The sequence below is a fragment of the Manduca sexta genome, chromosome 4 (assembly GCF_014839805.1).
Source record: "Manduca sexta isolate Smith_Timp_Sample1 chromosome 4, JHU_Msex_v1.0, whole genome shotgun sequence".
NCBI classification, from domain to species: domain Eukaryota; kingdom Metazoa; phylum Arthropoda; class Insecta; order Lepidoptera; family Sphingidae; genus Manduca; species Manduca sexta.
This window is the reverse complement of record NC_051118.1, coordinates 723,872-750,331: the sequence shown is the minus strand read 5'-3', so window position 1 is coordinate 750,331 and position 26,460 is coordinate 723,872. Positions and strand designations below refer to the sequence as shown.

General features: G+C 37.0%; 1 long non-coding RNA gene and 4 other non-coding genes across 5 annotated transcripts; 2 read left to right on the top strand and 3 right to left on the bottom strand.

Moving 5' to 3' along the window:
- Positions 1-695: 695 nt before the first annotated feature.
- On the bottom strand, positions 696-2,034 carry LOC119190584. Its single transcript, XR_005113009.1, has 2 exons — positions 1,850-2,034; positions 696-1,000 (listed from the first exon to the last, which is right to left on the bottom strand). It is a non-coding gene; the product is annotated as an uncharacterized LOC119190584 (long non-coding RNA).
- An 11,398-nt stretch (positions 2,035-13,432) lies between these two features.
- Positions 13,433-13,516, bottom strand: Trnal-cag. The gene has a single exon. It is a non-coding gene; the product is annotated as a tRNA-Leu (tRNA).
- A 130-nt stretch (positions 13,517-13,646) lies between these two features.
- Positions 13,647-13,730, top strand: Trnal-cag. The gene has a single exon. It is a non-coding gene; the product is annotated as a tRNA-Leu (tRNA).
- A 645-nt stretch (positions 13,731-14,375) lies between these two features.
- Trnal-cag lies at positions 14,376-14,459 on the bottom strand. The gene has a single exon. It is a non-coding gene; the product is annotated as a tRNA-Leu (tRNA).
- Positions 14,460-14,590: 131 nt separating this feature from the next.
- On the top strand, positions 14,591-14,674 carry Trnal-cag. The gene has a single exon. It is a non-coding gene; the product is annotated as a tRNA-Leu (tRNA).
- Positions 14,675-26,460: the final 11,786 nt, after the last annotated feature.

Here is a 26,460-nt window from a genome sequence, read left to right as displayed (position 1 = left end):
AAAAAAAAGGAAACAATTATTATGTTGGTACTTCGTATCTATATTTCTTAAATTTATATTCTGTTGATGTTATTTAATACTGCCACAGATATAAAATAATATAACAGCTTAAAATTCTCATTACATACTGTCTACTTAACTTAAAGAATAATTAAAAACGTTTTCGAAAGCGCGGGAAACCTTTGAATTTGGCGGGTGTCTTTTTTCATGTTAAATTAAAAATAATTATTTTTATTCAAAAATTTAGTCAGATAAGTTGTAAATTGTATATATTTTTATTATTTATTTAATTTTAGTGTAGTGTATATAAAAAACATCTATTGGTAAGTGAGTATTTAATTAATATTTAGTTGGGAGTTGGGATGGACGAGCCCCCAGATCCTGGGGGTGATGTTCCCCAACCATCACATTTTATAACAATAGAAACTGCTTCAAGCTTAGACACTGACTGTTCAGTTTCCAACACTAATAAAAGAAAACGCATACGATTAAGTAAGGTGTGCAAAATATGTAATAAAAAAAAACGCAAAAATGCAATGGCTGTAGACTCGGGTAGAACTGGATGTCGTTGCGAAGACAGTGACGAAAAAATCACGGAAAATCCATCAGCTCTCAAAGCACCGCACACAAGCTCTTCCATCTTAGGCCTCTCAGGTACCTCCCAATATAACAGATGGTATTAGAAAAGAATATTCTGCATTGGATGCTTCACCATTCATTATTCATGTTGCTAGGTCTAGTACTGGTGAGGTAACACAGGATCTCAACTTGCATCCAATATGCTTTGGCAGATTTTTATATAAAAACCAGGTGCCAAACATAGTACAAGGCAGTTTGAAACGTATCGGTCGCAACAAAATTTCGATGGCATTCTCCAGTCACTCAGCTGCAAATTCTTTTATAAAGCATCATGCCTTATTGGAAAAAGGCTATGAAGCCTTTATTCCATCATTTAATGTTACCAGAATGGGGCTTGTAAGAGGTGTACCAGTGGACATGTCTGTGGAAGAAATAAAAGAAAATATTAGGGTTCCTTTAGGTTGTGGTGACATAATAAAAGTAAGACGCCTAAATTATAAAACAATAGTGGATGGCTCTGCCAGTTGGAAACCATCCCAGACTGTAGTGCTAACATTTGATGGTCAGGTCCTCCCCACAAGAGTATTTATGTGTTTCAATTCCCTCAAAGTAGAACTATACATTTATCCTTCAATTCAATGCTACAATTGTTGTCGGTATGGACATACTAAAGATACATGCAGATCTAAACCAAGGTGCTATAAATGTGGACAAGGGCATACTGGTACATCTTGTGACTGCGACCAAGATAATAGTTATTGTTGTCTTTGTGGCGGCCACCATATTGCAATCAGCAAGGATTGTCCAGAAGCAAGTAGGCAGACAAATATAAAAAAATATATGGCTCAAAATTGCGTTTCATACTCAGAAGCATCAAAGATATATCCTCCAGTGACTAAATCATATGCAGACACATTAAAGTTTACATCCTCATCTTCTTTTATAGCAAACAGCCAAGATGTCAAAATTCCAGCCACTCAATCATTGCACAGTAGTAATTCTTATAAAAAATCTGTTTTTCAGAAGCCCCGTTCTCCGCCTAAATCGATACAAAGTTATGATCGTGCAGCCCACCAAGCTATTGTAGGTGATTTCAACTCTCCCAATTATGCCGATGGGTGTGCACTACCTAAGACTGGTACCCTGCCAGAACCACAATCGGTGGCTGATATTATTATAGCTTTAGTTTCATCACTGTCACAAACAATTTTACCGTCCAACGTTGCCCCTTTATTGAAAATAATAACCGACATATTTAACAATGGCTCACTTAGGCAAAGTACTACAATGGAACTGCAGAAGCGTAGTGAAGAACAAATCTGATTTAATTTATCTTATTAACAAATTTAACCCTTGTATTATAGCTCTATGTGAGACGTGGTTAAAACCGGAATTTTGTTTTAAAATTCCTGGTTATTCCTGTCTCAGGGAAGATAGAGCCGATGGGTATGGCGGTGTTGCCATACTCATCATAAAGTCCCTTAATTTTTCCCAGTTTGACTTACCATCTCACCATAATGATTTTTCCATAATAGCAACCATTGTTAATAATATTTGTTTTGTATCTATTTATATTCCGCGTCCGTGTCCTTCTATATTTAGAGAAATAAACAACATTATTTCTATTTTACCTAAACCATTTTTAATTGTAGGAGATTTTAATTCTCATCATGAGTCATGGGGTTGTTCTACAACAAAAACTTGTGGAAGAGACCTTGTTGATATTATCGATTTTCATAATCTTTGTATTATAAACTCAGGTTCTCCAACCCGCCGTACCAACCCTGATGAAGGTCACAGTGCCGTAGATTTAGCCATTAGTTCACCGAGCCTAGCTTCTTCTCTTACTTGGGAAACTCTCTCTTATTCTTATGGGAGCGATCACCTACCAATTCTGATTAGCTTTCCTCATACCAAAAAGCCTTCTGTTTCGCGGTCACCACGTTTAAAAATATATATTAAAAGATGTAGATTGGAATGAATATACACAACGACTTGATCAAAAAGTTTCAAATCTTCCTGACATAGAAAATAATAACGAAACAGTATGTTCTGTGGCTCTCGCTAAAGTAATGACGGAGGTTGCGGATGAGATATTTCCCATTAAAAGCACCAAGAACAGTAGAATTTCTTCTCCACCATGGTGGGACCGAGAGTGTACAGAAGCTGTAAAGAAAAGGAAAGAAGCCGAAAGGGCTTACTGCCAAAATATGACTTCCGATAATTTTGATTACTACATACTGATTTCTAAACAGACGAAAAATTTATTTCAAAAGAAAAAATCTGAAGGTTGGAAATCATTTTGTCATTCTATTTCCCCAGATACTCGTCCATCTATGGTTTGGCGAAATATTCGTAGATTTCGATCAGCCTTTAGTGATAATTCCGTCTGTTCACTCTCGCCTTCCCTAACAGAAGATATTTTAGATCATTTGGCTCCTCCTACTGTTCCACTACAACTTTGTCCATCCGCAGTCCTGAAAATAGACGATGACTTAAACTCCCCATTTTCACTATCAGAGCTCAAAGGTATTTTAACTAGTGTTAAAGATTCTTCCCCGGGTGAAGATGGTATTCCCTACTCTTTTTTTTGTAATCTTAGTGACACAGCATTACTTTATTTTTAAACATTGTTAATTCCATTATGATAACTGGTAACATACCTGCCTCATGGCGATCACAAATTGTATTGCCTATTCTGAAACCTGGTAAAATTGCGTGCCAGGCCTCATCTTATCGTCCAATAGTTTTATCCTCCGTACTGTTAAAACTCGCTGAACATATGGTTAAAAACCGATTGGAATGGTATATCGAGAGTAACCGCCTTCTGTCAGATAGCCAATATGGATTCCGAAAAGGCAAAAGCACGATAGATAGTATTAGTATTTTTGTGTCCGATATCCGCCTAGCTTTTCTGAGAGCAAATCAGTGGTTGCCACATTTTTAGATATCAATTCAGCATACGACAATGTCGTTCCCTCCATTCTAAGCAAAAAAATGCATGATCTTAACATCCCCGGTATACTATCTAATTTTATTACAAATTTAATAAGAGAACGATATATTCATATTTGTCCAGATGATGCTACCAAATTATCTAGTACCGTATGTAGGGGGTCTACCCCAGGGGTCAGTGCTAAGTCCCTTACTATACAATATTTACACATATGACCTGGAATCAGCTTTAAATAGTTCCGTAAAAATCCTACAATATGCAGATGACCTCCTTCTTTATACATCAGAAAAAATTACTTCTAATTCTTGTTCCTCTATGTCATCAGCTATGAGATATTTAGAGTCCTGGATGACTCTAAATGGATTAGATCTTTCACCCTCTAAAAGCTGTTTAGTTTTGTTTACCAGAAAACGTGTATTTCCTTTAATTGAAGTAAAATATAAAAATGTGATGATTCCGGTAAAGACCGAAGTGAAATTTCTTGGTGTTTTATTAGACTCAAAACTTACGGGTTCGCAACATAGTGCTTATTTAGTAGCTAAATGTGAACGGAACTTGAATATTTTACGTTGTCTTTCAGGTGTTTGGTGGGGGGCGCACCCATTTTCTTTACGGCTCATATATAATGCATTAATTAGAAGTCTTTTAGACTATGGTACATTTATCTTGGAACCGGCTAATTCAGCAGCGTTTAAAAAACTTGACTTAATTCAGAACAAAGCTCTTAGAATAATTGCTGGTGCGATGAAATCCAGTCCAATTAACGCCCTGGAAGTTGAGTGTGTAGAACCTCCTCTTAAATTGCGAAGACAGTACTTGTCAGACAGATTTTTGTTTAAAGCTTTGCAATTTTCTAATCATGCTCTTTTTCCAAAACTTCAATCTCTTTCTCAATATATTGCAACGTCTTCATCGTGTAAAGAAAAATCACTTCCTTGTTTGGTTATAAGTTTTCGTAAATTTATAAGTTTTCAGGCGCCTACTTATAGATCAGTTTCTCTCCCAATTTTTATGGTTAGGTTTAAATCACTTCTGCTTTCGCCGGTGATATGTTATTCATTAGGCGTTGATAGAGACCATCCTAACACTAATACCCAGTTTAATGAATTAGTAAGCATTAAATGGCCTGATTTTCACCACTTATTCACTGACGCATCAAAACACTCCTTGTCAGATTATACTGGCGTGGGCGTTTACCATACACAATATAACATTACATAAAAAATAAAGCTTCCTCCAGAAACTTCAGTCTTTACAGGGGAATGTTATGGAATATATAAAGCGTTAGAATTTATTCTTATTGCTAGACTTAGTAAAACTGTTATTTTTTCAGATTCATATAGTGCCCTTCAGGCCGTTGAAAAATTTCCTTTTAAATCAAAATCCCACTCAATTGTGATATTGAATATAAGAGAAAAGCTCGTAGAATGTCTTTCCAAAAACTTAATGGTAGTTTTATGTTGGGTCCCTGGTCACGCTAATATAAAAGGAAATGTTAAAGCGGACCGTTTGGCTAATGAGGCGATAACAAGTGGTGATGTATATCCCTATATAAATTATTGCACCGATCTGGCTGCACTTCCAAGTACTTTTCTCAGGGAATCCTGGGAAAAGTGCTGGGAAGAAAGCAGTCAGATAAAAGGCAAATTATATTCGAAAGTCCAATTGGGTATACCGGAGAAGCCATGGTTTTGCAAATTGAAACTTGGCAAGCGATGTACTAGTATATTAATGAGAATGCGCTTGGGTCATGTGTGTTCGCCAACTCACCTTGCTAGACTTGGTATTAATGTTAGTAGAGCTTGTGAATGCGGTGAAGAAGAGGGTGACCTCAATCACATCTTCTTCGCTTGTCCACTTTTTGACAATGCTAATTTTATAAGTTAACTCACTTCCTTTGGTGTTCCTTTTCCTTGTTGTATTTCTTCCCTCCTCTTATTTAATGTAAATATTTATAAAGCTATTTCCTCATTTATTGTACATAATAATATTAAAATATAGTTTGTATATACCTAATATATTATATTTACGTATATTATCATTATTTACTTAGTAGATATTAATATATTTTCGCTTAACCAACTTTCCTGACTTAATCCAAATTCCGAATCCTATTTTCTTTCTGTAATATTATGTTTCCCTAGCTTTATTGACATTGGCGTAGCACAGCAACTCAGTGCTTGTAGCCATATAATAGAAAAAAAAAAAAAAACGTTTTCAAAATTATTATTTTTAATACTGGCCACATAACTTGAATAAAAAGAATATCGCATCATATAATTTGAATTAAGAATTGTATTAATGTATGTTTTTTGAATTATATTTTATGCACGTTTAGTTTTTCGAAAGTTGACCACGTAATTAAAAAATAAATATAATTGTGCGTGAGATAGTTTTAATTAATTTTTAAGATTTAAGTAATATTCGGTATTCGTATTTCTATTAAATTTAAAACAATTAACGTATTTAAGGTTACAAAATTATGGAGTTTTAATGTGTTCCATCTATATAAGTTTATAAAGTTGAAGAGTTTGTATATTTGAACGCGCTGATATTAGTAACTACTAAACCGATTAAAATTTTTATTTCCCTGATAGGAAGCTACATTACTTCTGGGTGCTATAGGCATTTCGTTTTATAGGGATTGGTTCATACTTTATGTTAAATAAACAATAAAAGTGTTATAATGCTCTTAATACCTACAATGGTAAATACAACCAACCCAATTCATACAAAATCCCACAAAACCGACAATTTATAACAACCGTATCTCATACATTATTTCAATAATAAACAGCTATATAATAATTAATGTGCAAATTGTTCACACGTCATAAAGCCATCTTCACACTGGTTTATGGCGTGTGCACGCGGTTTTATTGGCTCGTTCGTGGCCTGTTATTTTCTGTTATGGCGTACTTTGTGTTGCGCGGTTGTGGATTGATGACGTAATTTATAATTTTTTATATAATTATATTCGAAAATGATGTTTATTTATTGAATACTTGGGTTTGTTTTACAATGTTTTATAATCGTTAGTTATCGAGCTAATGTTGATAACAGACTCGGTGGCATACAATTCGCGCGTGAGCTCCGAAGGATCTTATCGAGTCTTGATTTGATTTAATGCAGTAATTGTATCGAGACTGTCTCGGTGGCTTAGTTGTACAGCATGGGCGGTACGGCAGCGCTCTGAGGGTTTTAGTTCGAATCCCGGGTCGGGCAAAGTAATATTTGGGTTTTTCTGCTCAGTATTAGCCCGGAGTCTGGAATTTGTGCCCGATATGGCGATAGGCTCACTATTATCACGTCATGGGACGGAACACACTTGGAGAAAAGTAGGTGCCCTGGTAGCGCCTCTGCATACCTCTTCGGGGATAAATGCGTGATGTTGTTTGTGATTTTATCGATGTAGATAAGGTCGGGAATCGAACGGGCGAAATACGTTTGCATTAATAACAAAATATCAACAAAATGAATCCATCATCGATATATATGTACTACGTACTAGATTTGGCGTTCCGAACATTCAATGTGTTCAACTGAATTGAACAGTAATCCATTCAAACCGATTTTAGTATGATGTCAATATTGATGCTTGTGGTTGTGTACGGAGTGGCGCTCATAATATAAAAACGCCAGTATAAGTGCAAACCTGGATGTGAATAAAAAATATTAGTCAAATTATTTGTTTGAAATTAAACTAATTTTCGGATTCTATCGCGATTTTTTATATTTTAGTTTTTTCCTGACGTTTCGAAGACTTTGCTGCCCTCATGGTCACGGGGGGGAAGGCTGCAAAGTCTTCGAAACGTCGGCAGAAAACTAAAATATAAAAAACCGCGATAGAATCTGAAAATTAATTTCATTTCAATGTCTAAAGTTCGCGTAAACATAAGAAATCATTATAAAATTATTTGTTGTTCAAGTGAATAAATAGGTTATGACAATGACGTTTTAGTTGTCATTCAGTTCAGATTTTGAACAAATAGTTTATATGGACGTTCGTGTCTATAGAATATGCGTCAATGGTCTCCATTGAATAATTACCTTAACAGTACATAAGATTCCTCCGAGCTCGCGCGTAGACTGCAGTTATATTGTACAAGTGAGGTGCCGAGATCTTAGGCTCGATCATTGGTCGAATAATTATTGTATTTTCATACACAGTAACAATCAAAAGGTTGGAATTGTGCTGGTAGATAGCGACATAAGTCGTATTACAAAGGTGATAGGACCTTATATAGCTAGCAGTGGCGATGGGTGAAATTTTTTGTAAGGTAACCCGATGCAACGAAATAATGTCTTAGTTAGCATATTGCGGCCAATTTAATAGAAAACAAAAACGAAGACGAACATAAAGAAAACCTAATAGGGAAGCCGGTAGCAAACGGGTTGTAAGGACCCTTCGCGACTGATAGCTAGCGATATGTTGGAAAAGAAAAAGCGGTACAGATTGAGCGCATTTTCGCCTCCCCCTTAGGGGATAAACGCATTCACATTTCAAGATAAAACACGCTCTCCATACCAGCATCTGAGACAAACCGGATTTAGAGAGTGCCATAAGTCCTCCATTGCAGAATAGATTTCTACTACAAAAGCGCATTGGCTGGGATCCAACGTGTGAATTTTTTATCGCCCGTCCGCGGCTATCATGGCTTTAGGGTTCCCTAGGGATGTATCGGAATTCTAAAACCATATTATACTGTTCGGGAATCAGCGGTTTGGTTGTGGCTTGACGCAAATGAGTAATTCTAGAGTAGTTTCGTTTTTAATGCTATAGTCTTTAGGTGCTTTATGTAAAACTAGCTTTTGTTCGTATCTTTGCCAGTGTTAGTCTGTTTCCTCAATAAAGATATGTATTAATATAGTACTTAATCCTTATATATTGGTGGTGGGATATATTTTATATCTGCCAGGATAGCGACTACCGTACAAGGTGTAAATTCGCCATAGTGGCTCTAAATGTGTCGTGTTGTAGGATCACTCTGTGTATATCCGGCTCTAACATGCCGGCATAATTGTGTTGACTGTTGAGGGTAATCATCTCTCGTCACTCGACACTTTACTTCGTCAGGGCACTATAAAAATAATTTATGTACGTAATCATATAGGTGTAGTGTTGTAGTCATTACTCGATGTTTTGTCGGCCTACTGCTGGACTTGGAACTCTATTACTGAGAGAGTTAAGACCAGGCAGGCGTATAATAATATCAGCCCTGTATTATATACTGTCCCACTGTTGGGCACGGGCCTCCTCTACTACTGAGAGGGAATAGGCCTTGGTCCACCACGCTGGCCTAGTGCGGGTTGGTAGACTTCACACACCCTCGAAAATTCCGAATAGAGAATTTCTCAGGTATGCAGGTTTCCTCACGATGTTTTCCTTCACTGTTAAAGCAAGCGATAATTCACAAAGAATACACACATGATTTTTTAGAAAAGTCAGAGGTGTGTGCCCTTGGGATTTGAACCTGCGGACATTCGTCTCGGCAGTCCGTTCCACAACCAACTAGGCTAACGCCGCTTTTTCGTACTGGCGTACAAGTTACCAGTTTATAAAGACCTACGGAACCATAAACAAACACGCAAGTTCATCCACCCATCGTGTTTGATTGCGATAATCGCGCATGGAATCTGCTATTGTGATAGTTTGCATAACTCTGCCGACCATGTTGAAATATGGCGCGATAGTTTCAACACAAATAGACGATGTTTCATTGTTTTCTATGTTACAATTCGTCCTTGTCATATCAAAATATCGTATGTTTAATACCTCGTTTCGGGAAATTGTTTCTTATTTTAGTACTATTTCGGAAAGGGCTTAATTGGACTGTTTTTATTTAACCATTATATCTTTAAAAAAAGTTTGTAAAGAATGTTGTAAACATCATGTTCGTTTGCATTATTTTTTTGTAAAAACTAAATATAAGATATGACAACGCCGTATTTCGGTTGTATTAAATCAGAGGGCGATTTGGAAATCTTTGGGGGAGGCTCATGTTCAGCAGCGGACATCCTGCAGCTGATGATAATGATGAAGTCAGAGGTTGAGAATTTATTTTCTGATAGACCGATTTTCAAAATTTTGTTAGTTCCGGTAGACCTTATTTTTGGTTTCGCAGACAAAGTACATAACAATCGCCCAGCCATCGCGGGCGTTATGTTGAGTACACTATGTGTCTCTTACGACCCCTATCAGTATTATCTGCCTACATTGATAGGTGAAGTCAAGCCAAAATTTTAGTACTTTACTATTATACCAGATAAATTTTCGTGGACCTCCTCTTACGAATTGTGGACTCCCATTTTTTGTTTACACCAATGTCTAACCCCGTCAAGTCTCCCGTGGACCCCTGGGGATTCATCTGGACCATTTTGGGAATCAATATATTAAATCATACGTAAATTTAGTTTTCTCGCTTGTTTACTCAAGTCAATGTTCAGGATAAAAATATAGTCTATAGATTTTTTTATACGCGCAAAGCAAAGTGATACGAAAGCTTTGTAAAGGTAAGAATTTTCAGAATTGGAGCAGTTGTTAAAGAAAATAGCGTGGTAAAAAATACTTTATAGGTGGTTAAGAGAAATATTTTTTAAAATTCTTCTTCCCTTTATTCTATTTGAAAATTAAGTCGGCACTGCAAACTTTTTCACGAATATTTACGAATGATATTAATTATTTTTTTACCGCTCTCTTGTCAATATGAGAGATCCAACTAATATGAAAAATCTAAAAGATGTACCTGCTAATCGAACTTAGAACTTCCCAGTCCTTAGCCAATATATATCACTGAAATAAGAAACCTTACTTTAACTTGGTTATAAAAGTCTTGTATCAAACGGAAGTCTATTTTATTGCATCTATAAAACCTAATGTAGAACTATAAATCGCAGTTATCTTTCCATATATTTGCGCAGACGATGTTAATGACTAAGAAATAGTCATTTGTCTGACCGTTTCGCTATTGAAGAGGCTATTCGTTGCAGGCACGCTCGCCGCATAAGTTATATTACATAAAAGAGTTGTCCAACGACAAATCCTGCTAACAACTGATTAATACCGGCTTTACATGTGCCCTGTGGCTCGCGGGCATCTAGAGAATTCCGCCACGGCATCCCCGGCCTGTCTTAAGAGGCGACTAATTGCGGCTTAGAGAGAGTCGCGAGCGAGTGGTGGGGGACTGCTTGTTCGACTACAGCGACTCTGAGGTGGATGATAATGTGGGTAGTCAGTGTACCGATGTCGTGGGTCTGTTAGCGACATGAAAATAATAATATGTAAGGGGGGTGCAGGAGGCGCGGGGCGGGACTCCCGGGCGGCGCGCGGCGCGTGGGCCGCGAGTTCGTAGGCTGCTCCTTTTTTTAGTTGACAGCGGGCCACCGTTTTGCTAACCCGCGGCTCCCGTTCGCCCTTTGCACCTCCGTATTTAGTTTTGTTTTAATGTATGACACATTAAATGCGCTTTCTTATAAGCTAAAAACGCCTTTTCCTTTGTGCGACCTGCACATTCAACAGGGTCTTTTAATATACGGGGGCATGTTATCCCCTCAATTAGAGAGGTGCTGTAATGCGGTGTCGCGTAGGGAGGGTTCCGGGCATCTATCGTAGTATTACCCTGGAGTCGTTCCGTATGCGCCGAAGGATATAAGGATCAGGTGTTTCCTGAACGCTATGACTTGTCCCTCTTTAAATGAGGCTTATAAAGAGTCCGGACCTGGTAGGTAACGGCTTAGCTGTGCATTTGGCATTGTTTTTGCTCATAAGTGGTGCTGCTTACGACCAGGCGGATCGCTTGCTCGTTTGCCGACAAAGTCAATAAAAGAGACAATTAAAATCATTTTGGTAGTCTAAACATAAAGTCCTAAAATTGATTCTTAAAGAAATTATTCGCAAATCGTTACACATTCAATCCCAACGATGCTCAAGACCGTTTACAGAGGGCCTAACCATAACACAAATCATCAAGAATTATAACCTTCATGGCACTGCACTGAGTTAGTCACTTTGAGACAGAATACCTCATATAATTAATAATATCAGCCCTGTTCTATATACTTGCCCACTGCTGAGCACGGGCCTCCTCTACTACTGAGAGGGATTAGGCCTTAGTCCACCACGCTGGCCTAGTGCGGATTGGTAGACTTCACACACCTTCGAAATTCCTATAGAGAACTTCTCAGATGTACAGGTTTCCTCACGATGTTTTTCTTCACCGTTAAAGCGAACGATAAATTCACAAAGAATATACACATGATTTTAGAAAAGTCAAAGGTGTGTGCCCTTGGGATTTGAACCTGCAGACATTCGTCTCGGCAGTCCGTTCCACACCCAACTTGGCTATCGCCGCTTTTAATACCTCATAATTCTCATTAATTACACTTGCTATAATGTACTTCAAACAAGAACGTAATAAAATATCTGTCAATCGCGACATACATTAGATTTCGTCCTCGAAGATAAATCTCATTACAAGACACCCTACTTATCGGGATCAATGAACTAGGGTTGTTACGAAATATATATTTATATTTACGATAGTATATTAGTGTCAAGTTATTATAAGGAGAGTGGTTTTTAGTTGCTGGTTGTAGGGTATTTGTATAGGTAGCAACCACCGTACACAAGTAAAACCCGCCATAGTGGTTCATGTGTGTCGTGTTCTGCGATCAGCCTGTCTATTTGAAATAGGCCGACAAAATTATTTCGACTGGCGAGGGTTCTGAATCCCATTCATCTTACCATCAGGTGTAGTAAGGTCAAAATTGTGTGTCTGTACAAAAAAAGTTAAAATCCCACCACAATAGACCGTTCAGACAAACCTCGTTTTGGGGTCAGCTGGTTCAGCCAATAAGAGAAGTCGGCATAACTTTAATCGGAAGAAGGATTGATTATTAACGGACACAATTTAACTAAAAGTATATCCACAAAATTGAGATAAAAATATTATTACCATCAATATTCAATTCCTTACAGCCTTTCACAATAAATGATCCTAATCACTTTTTTCAATAGATAGCGAAAATGGACCAATCAGAATAAAGTATTTTTTGACGTGTTCGCAAATGACATTTCTTTTTTGTTTCACACAACTGGATACATAATTATTTTTAATTTATATAAAGTAGTATATGCGATCGCAGAGTGCTAGCTTAACTAGCTTTTGCTCACGGCTTTGTCCGTGTGAAGGAGTTTTCCGAGATAAAAAGTAGCCTTTAACCTTCCCAGGGTTTTAAACTATCTCTATACAAAAATTAATAAATATCCGTTCAGTAGATTTTGAGAAAAGCGATAACATACACAGACAGAAAAGGGGACGTTGTTTTCTAATATGTATAGCTGATTAAAATCTTATCAAACAAGTTTTAATTAGGTAATATTATTCGCAATCGACAGCCCTATCAAGGAAGAAATTGGCAAAGATTAAAAGGTGCCGACGTAAGAGCACAGAACACATTGATATATTATAATGTCCTATAGGGTAGGTAATTAAAAGCTGTTACGGATTTTTTTCATTACACCTCCTTTAGGGTCATCGGGGCAAGCGCAGAATTGACTGAAGAATATTGAAGGGGTTCCTTTAATTGGAAGCATTAACATAATTTATGAAGGATTGTTGGTAGTTTCATTTAGGCGTAGCGCAGACGCTGTTGTTGCCGGGAGATTACTTGACTATGAAACTGTTTAAATTGCTAGAGCCTATTTTTATAGTTTGTAAATAAAATTACTAAAAAATGTTGTCAGTGGTGGGATTCGAACTGACGTCCCCTATAGTGTGCTGCAACCTGAACGCAGGGCTTAAGACCGTTCGGTCTAAAATAGTTACAAGAATACCATTACTGCAATACCACAACCGGGATTATCGTATATCACGATAATGTAGTGATAAAAAATGTTGTCAGAAGTGGGATTCGAACCCACGCCCACAGAATTGGACTGCGACCTGAACGCAGCGCCTTAGACCGCTCGGCCATCCTGACTATACCAAGAGCAACTAAATGAATATGATTACTGCAATACAACAACCGAAAATATAGCTCAATGTGCTATTCAGGCCACAGGAGGAGACGAGAAAGTGGGATTCGCATAAATTCATCACTGATTGCTGTAGTCAGGATGGCCGAGCGGTCTAAGGCGCTGCGTTCAGGTCGCAGTCCACTTCTGTGGGCGTGGGTTCGAATCCCACTTCTGACAACTTTTTGTTGTTTAGCTAATACAATAATTCATGGTAACTATGGTGCTTCTAAAGTGAAATATCGTTGAGGTCTGTAGCAGCCTTGCTTCTCTAAGGTTTGAATAGGACAACCATAGTTCCGGTTCGTGGTATTGTAGAGGTTGTATTTATTTATGCAGCTCTGATTAGAGTAGTAGCATCAATCTTATCGTAGCAGAGCGTTCTATTGGTTATTTTCTTCATAATCATCAGAAGTCTACTACTGAACATAGGCGTTCCCCAAATATTTCCAGAACTATCTGTTCGAAATGGTCTCCCTCCAGCGATTTATTGGAACCTTTACCAGGACGGGTATTTCACTTTGCATGCTTAATTGACTTTTCGTTATTTATTTTATAATTTCAAAGATATTTAACCGTGCCGACCGTCTGAGGATGTATTTATCTTTTGTCGGTAAAAGTATTTTTTGGGCTTTACTTCAATTAACAACTGCAGGGTAATCACTTTCCCGTGCCGTCCATAAAAATAATGAAAACAATGAAAAACACATGAATAAAAATAAGTTTGTCGTTCTTATCTATCTCTAAAGTACTATTATAAGAGAATTGCATCTTACCCTTCTTATAAAGAAGCTACTAGCTGATAAAATGTAAACAGAAAAAAGTTGTCAGAAGTGGGATTCGAACCCACGCCCACAGAAGTGGACTGCGACCTGAACGCAGCGCCTTAGACCGCTCGGCCATCCTGACTACGACAGTCAGAGGTGAATTTATAGAAATCCCACTTTCTCGTCCCCTTTTGTCATCTAAATAGCACATTGACCAATAATTTTCGGTTGTCGTATTGCAGTGATTGTATTCATTTTGTTGCCGTTGATATAGTCAGGATGGCCGAGCGGTCTAAGGCGCTGCGTTCAGGTCGCAGTCCACTTCTGTGGGCGTGGGTTTGAATCCCACTTCTGACAACCTTTTTATCGCCACATAAGCCTAATGTATCTATAACAATAGTGTTAAACCGTATGTTAATCCAGTATGAAGTCTATGTTCTAAACTTCATTCAATACAGTCGAAGAGTTATTGCTTTTGTTACTAAAAATCCAAGAATCTTCATAAACTTTCGCACTCTTTATTAGTAATAGTAAGTAAAATTACCTTTTTAGATCTTTAGCATTTAGTTTACTTGTGGTAGGTCTCTCGTATGTGAAAGTCCGCCTGGATAATACCACCACATTGTCTATTTCTGCCTCCAAGCAGCAGTGTGTAGTCACTGTTGTGTTTCGGTTTGAAGGACATTGTAGCCAGTGTAACTATTGGACATAATGAGATTTAACATCTCATGTCTCATGATTGCCGCGATGGCGTAGTTGTACTGCATGCGCGTTACGGCAGCGCTCTGAGGTCCTGGGTTCGAATTGCGGGCTCCGGCAAAGTGATATTTGGGTTTTCCTGCTCAGTATCAGCCAGGAATATGGAATTTGTGCCCGATTTGGCGATAGGCTCGCCCCCTATCACATCATGGGACGGAACACATTTAGCGAAAAGTGGGTGCCCTGGTTGCGCCTCTACATACCCTTTGGGGGATACATACATGCGTGATGTTGTGTATGTGTGGGTTTGTGTCAGGATGGCCAGCGCAGTGGAATACCAAACAATACTTTGTAGTTCAAGTTGTTGATGATGTTTCTACTATTTATGGGCGGTCATATCGCTTACCATCAGGCTAACGGCAAGCCCGACTCGTCATTCAAAGCAATAAATAAAAATACTTGTCAAATTATCTTCATACTTCTAGGAACCTGTTAATTCCATCTGACGATAAACAATTGGATATTTGCAGCATACGTGTCATTCTAAATAAAAATATGTGTGCAAAGTCTCGCGGCGGACTGTTTGGAATTTCCCTTAGGACCCTGCCGGTATATCCTGGATTACGGATTTCATATGAGTTACGCTATACTTTGTTAATAGTGACATCTAGCGGAAGGTTTGTACAATCAGATTGGTATATAACATATTTTCTTACACTAAAAATATATTGTCTAAAGTAGCAACGTATTAATCAAAATCCGCCAAGAATCAAAGCTTATTAAAATTTAAATCTTGTAGCAAAGTTCTTTTATAAGAAGACGTAATACTAGATTGGTGACCTCATTGGCATTCAAGTGTGGATGTAGAAGAGAGATAGCGAGATCTCTTCATTACACGATCACTGCATAGATTTGATTCTAATACATTTTTGGTTAATTTTGCAATCAATTAAGCTTATATTCTAATAGACGCAATTATACATACAATTTTGCCGGCCCTGTATTACATACCCTCTTACTCTTTACAACAGGCCTATAAAACTGACAGCATATTCTATAAATACACTGTCTTCAACATGCTTCAAACCATACATAAATACAGGACAGGAATACTACAACAAACAAACAATATGTTTCAGAAATCGGTTCTTTAAAGCTCGAAGGACCTGCGTGGAAAGGATGTGTTGAAACGGGCCACTATAGCGTAACGATTTAGGTACGACGCTTTCAATGGACTAGGGTACAAGCGTGTGATGTGGACTTAGAGATCTAGATGAGGTAAGATTATTAGGTCTTTTGCGAGAGGTGGCTCGGCAGGTATCAACAAGTTTTTTTTTGATAAATAGAGGTGTGTAACTATTGGTTTTATTTTCAAAGGCATTGGGTTTTCGTAGTATTGTAATGCTCTTTTACGTTGGGTATTATGAAGTTTGACATGTAATCTCTGACGTGCGCAATCTCAGGGCGCAATAGAAGTAAATGTAGAGTTTTGTAATTCAATGATCTAATGAATTCTGCAACAGTTTACGGGCGGGCAGTGGATCAAACTGGACTCGCTCAATAATTGATTCACTACAGCGCAGAATTATGATTCGTGGAAGGACCTTGGGGAGGCCTTTGCCCAACATTGGGACACTAAAGGCTAATACAATACAATAATTACGGGCAGTTGCGGCCGGTTAATAATAAACAATTTGCTCCTTAACATTCCTAAATATCTTTCGTAATTTTTTCTCTCCTGCCATGTCTTGAGGCTTCGGCTTATTTTTAACAAACAGTCGTCTTCTTGACGTTCACCTCGTCTTGGGGATCCTAACTCAGGAAAATCAAGTCAGGAGAATTCTCACAGTCTATCTGTCTGTAATTTGAATCTTATATCTTATGATCTACAGATTAGTCTATGTACAAAATAGGCGACAAATTGCAGTAGGATACTTATCACAAATTAAATGTCATATCTAGTCGATCTGTAAGTCTGTTTAGTCTATTTACCGAGCGCAAGCGTGGCACAAACTCACACGGCATTGTTTTAACCAGAGGTTTCCAGTGCTTGGTGTGCCGCGGGACATTCTTTGTCCACCGTCTGCGTGGGCATGACTATCGAAGACTTGGAATAGTTTACATTGTAGAGATATTCTATACTAATATAAATGTGTACTTAATGTATAGTTCATACTTTTCAATGCTATGCACGCTCAACACGCAGATCTAGACCTTTTTCATGACAAACCCCGCCATGTATATAATGTAATTAAGCTGTTCCTAGATAGTTTATAATAAGTGCAAATAGTATATATAGTTATTAAGTTTTTAATCATTATTTAATATTTACTTAAGAAATAATGTTATCCTTTGTTTTATAGAGTTTAAATTTGTTAAATTTTATGTTTTACATTTTTGTTAATGAGAATGTAAGTGTTTTGGTGTTAGTACTATAAACTAACGTTGTATTTGTGATAAATAAATAAATGTACTAATATTTAAATCCAGGGTGTTGCTCGCTCTCCGCCGGTAAAGCCTTTCTCGCTACAGAATTCCCTAAGGGGTTATTCAAGTATTACATAACGCAATTTTTGAAGATGTTTGAACCCCCCACCCCGCCATGTAACGCGCCGTAACATTTACCTGTATCCCCCACCAATAGTTATGTAACTCTAAAGTTACAATTTTTTTCTAATATTCACAATTATTTTACGCAAAATACTGGAAAGTCGCTAAATTACCTTTGTAATCGTTTTAAAATAAAAAAAACAATGTTACATAACCCGTTGTGCGACAAACCCCTCCCGCCTCTGTAACGTATCGTAACAATTTACAAGACGCCCCCTCCCTCCCAAATTGCGTATGCTGTGACAACCTGTAATTAAAACAGCACTGCAGCAATTACTTACGGAATTGTTAAAAAACAAACTATGTAAGGTGTATGTTTTGTTGGCTGTTCAAATAAATAAATAAATAATACTTGAACGGCCCCTAACTCACTAGCAATCCGAAACGCCATTTGAACGAAGCCAACATCCTCTTCTAAAAAATAGATAAAAAATTCAAATGTTTCCCATGGGCGCAAATTTCCGTAATAAAAAGCGTTAAGTGGTTGATCTTACTTCTAAGAAACATGAAAACATTTTCACTAACATTTTATAATATTTGTAAGGAGTTAAATAAGTTTGATATGTCAATCGTCTGTTACGCCTTTATGGCTTCTACTGAACCGATTTTTTACATTTGATTTGAGTTAAAGAGATTTTGAACTAAATTTGAGTTCCAAATTAGTTCGTAAAATTATTTTGAACACACTGTATACAGACAATTATAAGACAAATCTTATATTTCAGTCTTAGTAGTATAAATTCATTTTTACTTGCAATTAAGTGCAAAAACTTAGAATGAAAATATAAAATGCACTACACTGAATTCGTTTTAGTAATTTTACATTAATCATCAAGCATCATCCCTTCCTTTATCTAAACACAATAACCAAAACATATTTCAATAGAATAGTGCAAAGTTCCCAGCGGCAAGAATTCCTAAGTTTCAAAATATAAAGAGGTTATAAATTGCTTTCATAGAGAACGTTCGGTTTCGTGTTCCGATATGTTTCTGGCTTATAAATCTACGACGACGTCGTGGTGTGCGTTGTGCTGGCGGCAGAATATTCCACTTTGTGTAGATGGCTGATTTGTATAAAATCTGCTGAATAGTCATAGAACAATAAAATAGACGTTGTGGTAATGAATGTTGTAACAAGCCGTGTTACACGATTAGCTAAAGTAGAAGTAGAAATAACCTGTTCGCGACTCGATAGTTTTTGTGCAATTATAACTATAGAAAGTTTGACATAATTCTGGCAACCATCGAGGCAAAAGTCGCAAAGCTCTCTTCTGGCAAATATTCAAGGAAATATTGTTTATTTTTTATTGATTTGAATGACGAGACGAGCTTTCCGTTCGCCTGATCGTAAGCTATATGACCCTAGTAAACATCATCCAACACCTTAAATTACAAAGTATTGTTTGGTATTCCACTGCGCTCGCCATCCTGAGACACGAGATGTTAAGTCTTATTATGTCCAGTAGTTACACTGGCTACAATGTCCTTCAAACTGGAACACAACAGTGACTACATATTGTTGATTGTCGATAGAAATAGACATTGTGGTCGTACCTACCTACCACCAGTCCAGAGGTAAATTGAAACGGCTATTATAAATAGAATTTATTTGATTCCTATTTAGTTGGGATACATAGTTCACAGTGAGATTTTCTTTTAAATCTCAGGGTCGTAATTTTGATCGTAATTACACGAAACTATGTCGCCCCATACATCTGCTTTCACACAGTGAGGCTGTAATTCGTCTTAATTGTCAATTAAATTTTCCAGAATTATTTTAAAATGGAATCGATTTTTGTTTTACCCACGAAATATTTTTATATTATACCTATTTATTGTAAATCTTTGCCAGCACGCTGCACAAACAAACATTATGAGAGAAAACGTAGCATAAGTTGCAATATTTCGCGCATCGGAGCGTTTCTACGAGGTATTGCACGAGTGAACGGTGTTTACAGACGACGAATACGGCTCTTCCAATACAGGCTGTATAGTTAAGGCAATGCGCAGACGTTGTAAATTTGTATCAGAATTACGATACAATAATTTACTTTTCATATAATGTGAAAATGACTAGTTGGTGTTCATGAATTGATTAGTATTTAGATGAAATAATTAGGTCAATTACGTTTTCTTTAAAACATTAAAAACATAGGCCATCAAAAATCAAAGAAAAAAATAACTTACAAAATCCATTCAATAACAAATAAGTTATAAATCATTGAAATTTGGCGGGAAAGCTGTCAAGTACAAAAATAGTACTTATACTATGACATCATCGTGTTGTACCGTCCATAACGCTGCGTGCGTGGGAAAGAGATAGCGCTATAACCCCACTTTCTCTCACAACGGTATTTTCAATATGTATAGCTTTATCAACTTTAATGCTGATTTCACAGAAGAATATATTTTTATTATTTTCTATTACACATAAAATAAGGTCCTAAATGAATGGTGAGCTCATCCTAACCCAAAAAAATTACACATACTTTTCTATTTTTTTAAACACACGTCAATAAAGAGTTATCAACTAACCAAAATTAAACAGTTTCAACTGGCAAAACCATCGTAAACATGAATTCAAAAACCTCATTTCTATGTTTTCACATGAAAAGACTTTTAAATCGTGAATAAATCCAGACACTTGTAAACAGCCACTTAACCTAAAGATAGAGAGACAGTCATCAGACTTGTTAGCAAATTAACGTGCAGTTTTAAAACCTAGCACACATTCAGATGTGGTAGTAGCTTCGTATCGCGAAGATTTGCACCTCCAATTATTTACAGTTTTTTTCTATGTTCACAGGAAAGTGATCTCACTGCACCTGATGGTGAGTGAAATGGGGTCCATTAGAATGTCGATTGATGAGTGATTACTACCCCGCTGCAGCCGACACAATGATGCCGCCCTGGATATACACAGGCTGATGCCGGAACGTGGTACACTTGTGTGGAAAACTATGGAGAGTTTTAACACCTTGTGTATGGTGGTCGCTATTCAGGCGGATATAAAATATATCCCACCACCAGTATAATGTTATAACTGTAGATTAATATCATCAAATGAATGATAAAGATGGATTAAGACAGTAATAATTACCTTCAATTCCCGTTTGCTACTAATTTAATGATTTCTTTTATAATACAATTGACATTCACAAAAACCACGACAAGTTTCAATTGTCGGGTCATTTAAATACGTTCCAGCCTTGGCTGGTTTACAGCAGTTCCACTTCTTCGAAACACAAGAGCTTATGCGCAAAAGGCCCAAGAACTGACTCCTGAGGGTTGCGATCGCATACACATACGCAGCACGCACCCCATGACCTTCGATGTAAGGAAAGAGAGAGAGAGAGAGAGAGTAGTATTAAAGGGTTTTAGTCCGTAGGACAGTTTACATCGATGAGTCCAGCAGAAATCCGTAAATATTTTTCTTTAACATGAAGATACGGGTATTTGAGGAGCATCCCATGACCTTCGATTTAAGGAAAGAGAAAGAGAGTTGTATTAAAGGTTTTTAGTCCGTAGGACAGTTTACATCGATGAGTCCAGCAGAAATCCGTAAATATTTTTCTTTAACATGAAGATATGGGTATTTGAGGAGCACCTCATGACCTTTGATTTAAGGAAAGAGATAGAGAGTTGTATTACATGGTTGTAGTCGGTAAGATAGTTTACATCGATGAGTCCATGAAGATATGGATACTCGAGAGCGCTATTCTATCTAAGAGGAGTATTATATCAAGCGATGCTACTAGCCTGTATGTGCTTACCTTTCCTGGCTTAGTTACATTCAAAATTGACGTGTTTTCACCTCGCAGGGCAATTAACCCGCTGTCGCGGCCGCGCACTCGACGGTTAATTAGAGAGACATACGCCTATTTCGCGGCCATCTTTAAATTAGTTGACTGCGGTAGAAGGCTTCGTGTGAATTGAAGCCGACATTTAGCGCATTAATCTTTTAGACTTATGGCTGAAATGAGTTATATCAATTGCTATTTTGGAACCTCAAGTATTCAACTTAAATGATTCACGTGTCAAAAAGTATTTATTGATTGGACTATTTTTGCAACTTGAAGATACTATGGCGATTGGGATGGATTATAACAATTGATTTCGACGAATAGACAATTGCAAAATTGGCCAATATAAAGAGATGTCTGGGAATTGAACCCAGGGCTCCCCAGTTCGCAGCAACACTGTCTCTAGTCAAAGGCCTGTATGACTTCTATCGATTTGAAACACATTCCGTATTCATCTACTAGATTTCTCCACGGGCATCCAAATTGTTTGCCGTTGGCGGTGACAATCACCGCGTGGGTTTTTAATATCAGTTTAGGAACTTTATTTTGTCGAGACGCTGTGGTCCCGTGGGATTGTAACGGAGTAGGAGATTTATAGTTTATTCATTTAGACAAAGTTATTGTTACTTTTGCTAGAATAGGATTGTTGTCAATAATTGTTTTTATGCATTATTCTAAACGTGTCCAAGATAATGTGAAAAAGATTCCTTTTTTGAACAGCATTACAGTTGCCAAAGAAATGAGGCAGCAATTCACATATCAGATATTGCAATGAACAAGAAGTACGAATGATTGCGCAGTGCGAATATCGCGCGGTCCCTTTCTTTCACGCGCACAAATTACCATGACGTCATATGCTTGTATTACGCGTCTTTTCTGCTTTTTGAGACTTAGTACTTAACCCGTCTACCGAGTTTCAAAGGCTTCTTACTTGTTGATTTGTTATCTGATTTTAATTATTCTTGTGCTGGATTTTATGATGTAGATTTTTGATAAAAGTAAATAAAATTTAATTTATTATGATGTTGTAGTAACTCTTATAGCTTTAATTTACTGTTACTCCAGTTTAAAGATCATGAAGTTTTTTTTAAAGTGGTATTGTAATTAATAGCTTCTTTAATTTTATCTCTAAATTAAGGATATTGTCATAACACAACACGTATCCAGTTATATTTAACTTTGGATCGACCTTTTAATCAGGTAAACAATATTTTAAAATAATGTATTTTTTTACCACTACCAGTCAAGACATAACCTCTATAAATATATTCAAAATAAACATACGATTTTCAACCTTAAAACCTCCCAAATGCCACCATTTTAAAATTTTGCACCGACACATCAACTCCAAAAACATTTTCAGAACTGAATATTCGATTTTCACCCTTAAATCTTCTAAATCATTTCTAAGTCTCCATTGGACTCGACAGCGCTGGAGCATGTCATTTGCACCACTTGGAGCTCTTAATCACAGCTGCGTCGTTGCACCAGCTTCACCTGCGCTGAATTGCATATTAGAGGTAATTTAAAGCTAAACAGACAGGACAAAGGGACTAAAGTTTTTAATGTCATTTTCTAAGTTTTAGATGACGTTGCCGTGTGTTGCGAAAAGAGTATTACAATGTTTACAGAGGATTGTTTGGTTATTTAATTAGAAAATGAAATAGGAATGGATTTTTTTTTTTTTTAACTTTGAATGACGAGACGAGCTTACCGTTCATCTTATGGTAAGCGATACGACTGCCCATAAACACTAAAAACACCATCCACCAGCTTGAATTATGAAGTATAGTTTGGTATTCCACTGCGCTCGCCATCCTGAGACATGAGATGTTAAGTCTTATTATGTCCATTAGTTACACTGTCTATAATATCCTTCAAACCGGAACACAACAGTGACTACACACTGCTGCTTGGCGGTAGAAATAGACTTTGCGGTGGTACCTACCCAGGCGGACTCTCACATATGAGAGACCTACCACCAGTAAATGATTCAGAAAGGCGATTTTATAATGGAAATATTTATCAATAATTATTTACAAAGGCGATTTTATAATGGAAATATTGAAATATTAGCAATGATAACATGCACGAAACACATGACGGGCGTGAAGTATTGAATAGGTTATAGGTACTTTTATAGGGAGCACGAAGTAGGTAAGGCTGAAATAAAGCACTATATAAGGCGCGTAAACTACATAAATTCAATGGACAATTGATGACAAAAAAGGCTGAAGTTTCTTTCTGCCTTGCTTCTTCGGGTAGGCATCGCTGTGTAGTGAATGGCTAGTAGGTTAGCTAGGTAAGGGCTTGTATCGTCCTCATCGTTGAGGATCGCGACGCGTTCCTCCATTTATCCTTTATTAAGATTATAGACATATTTTTATTTCTTCTTTCCTGCCAGCTCGAGCTGGCTTCTTTGTTTACTTTATAGTTTTTCATTTCTTTTATGTATAAAATAAATTGTCTTTAGTTATACAAGCGACTTTATTTAAGTCATCATCATCATCATCTCAGCCACAGGAAGTCCACTGCTGAACATAGGCCTCCCCCAAGGATCTCCACGTCGACCTGTTGGAAGCGGCCTGCATCCAGCGACTTCCTGCGACCTTAGCCAGGTCGTCCGTCCACCTTGTAGGCACCTTTATTTAAGTAATAATTAAATATTCTCATGTACCTTGACTTATCATAAGTGCAACTATGATCGCCTACGTGATGAATAAAGCATTTTATTTTATAAGACACTGAAAGTATATAAGGTATACGAAAAATATAAGCCGTCGAAAATAGTCTTGATTTTTTCAAACCAATTTTATTCCATATCCTAATCTAAAAGTTTAGAAGTCTGTTCGTAAAATTACAAAATAGAGAGAATTGAAAACACGCGCAATAAATCTATGTAAAATATTCACGAGTACAAAAACTAATCATGTTTAGGGGGACAGGGCCCCGTACCGCCCCCTGAATCCAGCCCTGCATTGATTTATCGCTTTAGTTGTGTTCATTTATTAGTCCCTAAATAGTAATATAAATTATTTCGAATACATTTTGCTGTTCGCTAAATATCACATTAATTTATGAATGTGATAAAATATACAATGTTCGCATATTATTATCATAATATTATGTATCATGTGATACTTTAAAGTTGGTAAAATTACTATTTAACTACCTCGATGGCGTGGTTGTATTATCGCGGAACGACCGATATGAGGTCTTGGGTTCGAATCTCCGGTCGGGCAAAGTGATATTGGGCTTTCCGTTCAGTGTCAGACCTCGCTCGCCAGTAACATGGCGCAACGTAGGTGATTTATTGCACCTCTGCCTACCCCATTGATAAAAGCGTGATGTGTGTGATTTAACCATTGACATATATTCTATAGACACGAACGGCCATATAAACTATTTGTTCAAAATCTGAACTAAAATGGTAATCATAACGTCACTGTGATATTCTATTTATTCACTTGAACAACAAATAATTTTACTTATTTGACTAATATTTTTTATTCAAAACCAGGTTTACACTTAGACTCGAGTTCTTATATCATGAGCGCCATTCCGTACACAACCACAAGCTGTCAATATTGACCATACTAAAGTCAGTTTCAGATATCAGCTCAAATAAGTTGAACACAGTGAATGTTCGGAACGCCAAATTTAGTACGTAGTACATATTATATTGATGGATTGAACAGAAATCCAAATATAACTACCAACCAAGGATTCGGGTCCGATACAGAGCGATAGTCGAACTGTTACTGTTACTGCTACTATTAAAAAAAGGTTCGTATTTAACAAACCGACATATCGCACTCTTAATAAAATAATGACCCATTCCAAAATTGCCAATTTGTGGGAATCGTCAAACAACCAATTTCTGTTTGCGACCTTTTAGTTTTTTTCATGCTATAGGTTTCATTGATTACTTATCTTTAATAAGCTCAATTTTAAAGAAACTTCAAAAAAAAGGTAGCATACAAAAATTAGTTTTCCGACGACTGCCACAAATTAACAATTTTGAAATATGTCATTATTTAAGAGTGCGATATCAGTTTTTTATTTATTTTATTTCAGTCATCATCAGTTATAAGTTCGTTGACTTTGACAACATGTTGTTTACTTCTTTCCATCTTTTAATATCAGCAATCCTTTACGGAACATGAAGATAAACGGAACATATTTACCTTGCGAAATCGTATACAAGATTTCCTTCCTCGGAATTTAATATACTATGTTTATTTGATTCTACGGGGTTGTATACTGTGTAAGAATTTTATGTGGGCTCGAATGTGTTACCCTACTGCAGCTAAACTAGGAAGGATAACAATTTTAACACCCTTTATATTTACAGGGTCATTTTAATATCGTGTTACTATATGAAACCAAATATTCGTCTTGACCTTTGCTGACATGTGCCAAAAATCATTCATTAATAACGAATATTTTCACTAAAAATCCTGGTTTTAGTTTTCTGATTTTGTGATCATTTTGTAGTTTAATGCGAATATGGCGTGTGCGTGAGTGTATTTCTGACTGAAAGTATGATGTTACCGCTGCAACGAATTCTCTTAGAGTTAGTAGTGGCACTAGGGTGCGTAAAATTAAAATTTATTTTTATTAATATTTAATTTGTTCGAAATTTACACTTTTTTATTTTACATCTACGGCTCAAGTAACTTATTGTAAAATGATATTTCCAAGTAGATAAGTTTGTGGTTTCATTTAGTAACGCAATGTCAACATGACCCGGTATATTTTTTTTATATGGGGCAAACAAGCATACGATAAGAGATACACACACAACATCACGCATTTATCCCTGAAGGGGTATGCAGAGGCGCAACCAGGCATCCACTTTTTGCCAAGTGTTTTCCGTCCCATGATGTGATAGGGGCTGAGACTATCGCCATATCGGGCACAAATTCCAGACTCCGGGCTGATACTGAGCAGAAAAACCCAAATATCGCTTTGCCCGACCCGGGACTCGAACCTAGGACCTCAGAGCGCTGTCGTACCGCGCATGCAGTA